Genomic DNA, 5,712 nt, shown 5'->3' on the forward strand with positions numbered 1-5,712 from the left:
ATTATCCCATCCTCCACATAATTGTGAGTGTGCTGGTAGTGATGTACTGGGTAGCATTAACAACCCGTTTTAGTGCCACCACAGTGTAGCTTCTGTACACACAGTGCTCACAGTGTTAGGATGCGTTAAACTATGCATCTGTAGAAGGTAGTGAGTATTGGTGTGCATAGACTAACTCCCTTTTGCCTCATCAGAAAGTAGAGGCATTGGTAAGCTTGCTTGACAGTGGAGGCTAGGTTCTGGGACCATGAGAAGCTGTGTGAGATGTGTACTCCCAGGAGCTCGAAACTGCTCACAGCTCCCTCAGCTGCGCCACTGATGTGAAGAGGGGTGAATGTGGTACGAGTTCTTCTGAAATTGATAACCAACTCCTTTGTCTCGTTGACATCGAGAAAGAGATTATTAGACTGGCACCAGGCCTCGAGCTGTTTCATCTCCTGATGGTGATGAAGGTGCCTGGTCAGATTACTGCTAAATCTTTCTCTCACCTTAAACCCATGCCCCCCTTTCTCTGAGGAGAAAAATGAAGGATGGAGTGTTAAGGCCATTTATGAAGGAGAGGTATCATGTTGTATAAACACGAGCATTACTGCATGGACAGAGGTGAGGAAAGGAAGGAAATTCTCACAAATGATAAGCTGCTGTGAGGGCTGATATGCTTATGAAGAGAAAAGAAAGACTTGCAATGATACAGACACTGGGTGACATGAATGGGCTTCTGTGCTTACCATTCCTTTCAATTTATCTTCAAGATTCTGGTTGGCATTTTGTGCAGGAGCTCTCTTCGTAGTACAAGCTCCAGGCAGAGGCAAGGCAAGGTGAGGCAAGGGTGCAGACAGAGGCCTGCAGTAGTTTAACACTCTTGATTTGATTGCCTGGTCACAGCAATAGTGACTGCTTTGCTTGTGTTTTGTAGGTGATTGCACTGATTTTGTACTGAATGCCAAATGATATTTTTGAAGCAGAGGATATAGCCTCACCAGCAAACAATTGACGTTACTCCATGACATTCCCAGGAGATTTGTTTGGCTGCCTTAGCTTTCACTCCTGCAGCTTGAATGGTTCCCAAGTTTGCAACAAGATTACTATCATTTCTCCATAACCACCTCCATCTCTGAATTGTCACACAAAAGCCTGCCATAACTACCAGATAATTAAGGGTTCAGTATGAATGAAAATTTGAGTGGAACTAAGTAGAAGTACCAGAAATGTTGGTGAGATTGACCTGATGGTTTACACTCCAGAGTTTGGACAAGATGGCTTTAGGAATAGTGGATGTTCTGAATATCAACTTCCAAAGGCTTCAGCTTTCTGGATTGTGGATTGCAGAGTAGGAAATGTGACCCTATCCCCAATAATGAAGTAGGAAAAGAAGAAATTACTGACCTATTTGTCTATTATCCATGGTAGAGAAAGTGCTGAAGGCTGTAGGGAAGGATGAAATTAGAGAACATCTTGAAAAGAATATGATTTTCAATTTTTAGATTTGTAAAGAGAAAATCAAAATTGATGGAAGTTCTTTGAGCATGTGGCTGGAAGAATAATCAAAGGAGAACCAGTGAGGGTGATGTGCTTTGGATTATCCCCAGGCTTCCAATAGATGTTTGTCAAACAGGTTAAAACACATGAAGTTGTGTGTAATATCAGACAGAAAATGAAGAGCAGAATAAAAAATGGATCTTTCTTAACTATGTAAGATGTAATGAGGGAAATAACACAGGTGTCATTCACAGGAGTACATTCAGCCAGAGACTCATTCCACCGAGATGTAACACTGAGACTCATAGGAAGTCATTCCTACCTGTGGCCATCAAACTTTACAACTCCTCCCTCGGAGTTTTCAACACCCTGAGCCAGTAGGCTGGTCCTGGACTTATTTCCATTGGGCATGATTAACTTATTATTATTTAATTATTTATGGTTTTATATTGCTATATTTCTTCACTATTCTTGGTTGGTGCATCTGTAATGAAACCCAATTTCCCTCGGGATCAATACAGTATGTCTGTCTTTCTGTTTGTCTGTCTGTGTCATGGTCCAGTCCGTGAGGACCGCGTTCCGGTTCACGGTCCAGTCCATGTTCCTTATTCCAGGTTTTCCAGTTTCCCCAGTTTCTGTTGAGGCAGCTGATTCTTGTTTGTGCTGGTTTCATAAATAGCTTCAGAGTTCAGCCTCTGGCTGCTGGATTGTTCCTGTCCAAACCCCCGTCTGTATCCCTTCCCTCCACCTTCCTCCTGGAGCCTAGCCTAGCCTTGCCTGTGTCTGGAGCCTTGCCTTGCCTAGCCTAGCCTAGCCTAGCCTTGCCTTGCCTTGCCTAGCCTTGCCTTGCCTGTGTCTGGAGCCTTGCCTTGCCTGTGTCTGGAGCCTTGCCTTGCCTAGCTTAGCCTAGCCTTGCCTGTGTCTGGAGCCTTGCCTTGCCTAGCCTAGCCTAGCCTAGCCTTGCCTGTGTCTGGAGCCTTGCCTTGCCTAGCTTAGCCTAGCCTTGCCTGTGTCTGGAGCCTTGCCTTGCCTTGCCTAGCCTAGCCTAGCCTTGCCTGTGTCTGGAGCCTTGCCTTGCCTAGCCTAGCCTAGCCTAGCCTTGCCTGTGTCTGGAGCCTTGCCTTGCCTAGCTTAGCCTGGCCTTGCCTGTGTCTGGAGCCTTGCCTTGCCTTGCCTAGCCTAGCCTAGCCTTGCCTTGCCTGTGTCTGGAGCCTTGCCTTGCCTGTGTCTGGAGCCTTGCCTTGCCTTGCCTAGCTTAGCCTAGCCTTGCCTGTGTCTGGAGCCTTGCCTTGCCTAGCTTAGCCTAGCCTTGCCTGTGTCTGGAGCCTTGCCTTGCCTAGCTTAGCCTAGCCTTGCCTGTGTCTGGAGCCTTGCCTTGCCTTGCCTTGCCTAGCTTAGCCTAGCCTTGCCTGTGTCTGGAGCCTTGCCTTGCCTTGCCTAGCTTAGCCTAGCCTTGCCTGTGTCTGGAGCCTTGCCTTGCCTAGCTTAGCCTAGCCTTGCCTTGCCTAGCTTAGCCTAGCCTTGCCTGTGTCTGGAGCCTTGCCTTGCCTTGCCTAGCTTAGCCTAGCCTTGCCTGTGTCTGGAGCCTTGCCTTGCCTTGCCTAGCCTAGCCTAGCCTTGCCTGTGTCTGGAGCCTTGCCTTGCCTAGCCTAGCCTAGCCTAGCCTTGCCTGTGTCTGGAGCCTTGCCTTGCCTAGCTTAGCCTAGCTTTGCCTGTGTCTGGAGCCTTGCCTTGCCTAGCCTAGCCTTGCCTGTGTCTGGAGCCTTGCCTGTGTCTGGAGCCTTGCCTTGCCTAGCCTAGCCTAGCCTAGCCTTGCCTGTGTCTGGAGCCTTGCCTTGCCTAGCCTAGCCTAGCCTAGCCTTGCCTGTGTCTGGAGCCTTGCCTTGCCTAGCCTAGCCTAGCCTAGCCTTGCCTGTGTCTGGAGCCTTGCCTTGCCTTGCCTAGCCTAGCCTAGCCTTGCCTTGCCTGTGTCTGGAGCCTTGCCTTGCCTAGCTTAGCCTAGCCTTGCCTGTGTCTGGAGCCTTGCCTTGCCTTGCCTAGCCTAGCCTAGCCTTGCCTTGCCTGTGTCTGGAGCCTTGCCTTGCCTAGCTTAGCCTAGCCTTGCCTGTGTCTGGAGCCTTGCCTTGCCTAGCCTAGCCTTGCCTGTGTCTGGAGCCTTGCCTTGCCTAGCCTAGCCTTGCCTGTGTCTGGAGCCTTGCCTTGCCTAGCCTAGCCTTGCCTGTGTCTGGAGCCTTGCCTTGCCTAGCCTAGCCTTGCCTGTGTCTGGAGCCTTGCCTTGCCTAGCTTAGCCTAGCCTTGCCTGTGTCTGGAGCCTTGCCTTGCCTAGCCTAGCCTTGCCTTGCCTGTGTCTGGAGCCTTGCCCTGTGTCTGTCTGTGTCCATGCTTTCACTAGGTAGATCCAGCCGTTTTGCCGCTACCTAGTGTTGGGAACTGTCTCATCATGTTCAGCGTTCTGTGTATGAGTCCCGGCCCTACGTCCTGTTCCCAAGGAGGGGTCCAAGGCTCTGTGTTCTGCATTCCTGTCTCTCAAGTCCAAGGCTCTGTATTCCCATGCTCTAGACCGGGGGTCGGCAACCTGCGGCTCCCGAGCCATTTGTGGCTCTTTCACCTCTGTGCTGCGGCTCCCTGTGGCTTTGGGAAATAATTGGTCAGTATTTAATTAAAATGTATTTTATGTTAGTTTGTTAGCTTTTGAAATGTAATTCTAAATTTGAAGATTATGGTGATCTTGTACAATCTAAGTGTGGCGACACATTTCCTGGCACATCCGAAACGGCTCACAATTAGCCAGCATTCCGGCTAAGGGAGATAGCCTACGGGGGTTTGTGAGTACGCGTCTTTTGCAGCATCTGCGTCCATGGGGGCTGGGTTGAGGGAGGCTTAAAAGCAAGGCTGTTTAGTTCGAATAAAGTTATTCGACTGCAGTTTACTGACTGCGTGAGCACACCGCTACAACGTGTTTTTATCGCTATTAATATACGTCACCACTGCCAATACCTGACACCCGCCAGTGCGCGATTTCTTTAATTTTTCGATCCAAGGTAAGCCAACTATGGAGAATTCTAAAAAAAGAAAAGTGACTGAAGAAAACAGAACGTTTAATGATACGTGGACAGATTCATTTGCTTTCACTGTTGACGAGACTGGTTTACCGGTATGCTTAATATGCAATGAGAAACTAGCAAACAACAAAAAGTCAAATGTCGCAAGGCATTTCCAGAATAAACACGCAGCCTTTGCTCAAAAATATCCGGATGGAGATGAGAGAAAAAAAGCCGTTTCGGAACTGATGCGGAAGGTTGATCTGAGCAAAAATCATTTCCAGAAATGGATGAAGTCTGGAAAATCAACGACATACGCCAGTTATATTGCCGCTCAGGAAATAGTCAGGCACGGGAAGCAGTTTACAGATGGTGAATATATAAAAGAATCTTTCATTAAGATTTCAGAACATCTATTCACGGACTTTAAAAACAAGAGTGAAATTGTGCAGAAAATCAGGGATATGCCCCTCTCTGCAAAGACTGTCAAAGACAGAACCATAAAAATGGCAGAAGACATCACAAGACAGCAAATTAAAGACATCAATTCAGCTGTGGCCTACTCGATTGCCTGTGACGAGTCTAAAGACAAAGGTGATATTGAACAAATAGCGTTGTTCTGCCGGTATGTAAACTCTGCCGGGCCACAGGAAGAACTGATTGAGTTGATACCTCTAAAAGACCAAACACGGGGGGAGGACATCTGTGAGGCTGTCTTGAATTGTTTAAGAGCCAAAGGAATAAAGACCACCCATCTGGTGTCAGTAGCTACTGATGGGGCACCGAATATGACGGGAACGCACAAGGGATTTGTGGCTTTACTGCAGAAGTCGCTGGACAGAAAGCTGCTGACTTTTCACTGCATCTTGCACCAAGAGGCACTGTGCGCTCAAACATTTCCTCCGGAATGCACAGAAGTAATGGATGTTGTCATTCAGATTGTCAATAAAATAATGGCAAAAAGTTTAAATCACCGTCAATTCCGTTTGTTACTGGACGAGCTGGAAAGCGCATATTCTGATCTCCTGCTGCACAACAAAGTCCAGTGGCTGTCCAAAGGGGAGGTGCTGAAACGCTTTGTCGCGTGTCTGGAAGAAGTGAAAACTTTCCTGGGCAGCAAAGGGCTCAACTTTCCTGAGCTGGAACAGCCAGAGTGGCTGGAAAAGCTACACTTCATGGTAGACATGACAGC

The sequence above is a fragment of the Hypanus sabinus genome, chromosome 20 (assembly GCF_030144855.1).
Source record: "Hypanus sabinus isolate sHypSab1 chromosome 20, sHypSab1.hap1, whole genome shotgun sequence".
Lineage (NCBI taxonomy): Eukaryota > Metazoa > Chordata > Chondrichthyes > Myliobatiformes > Dasyatidae > Hypanus > Hypanus sabinus.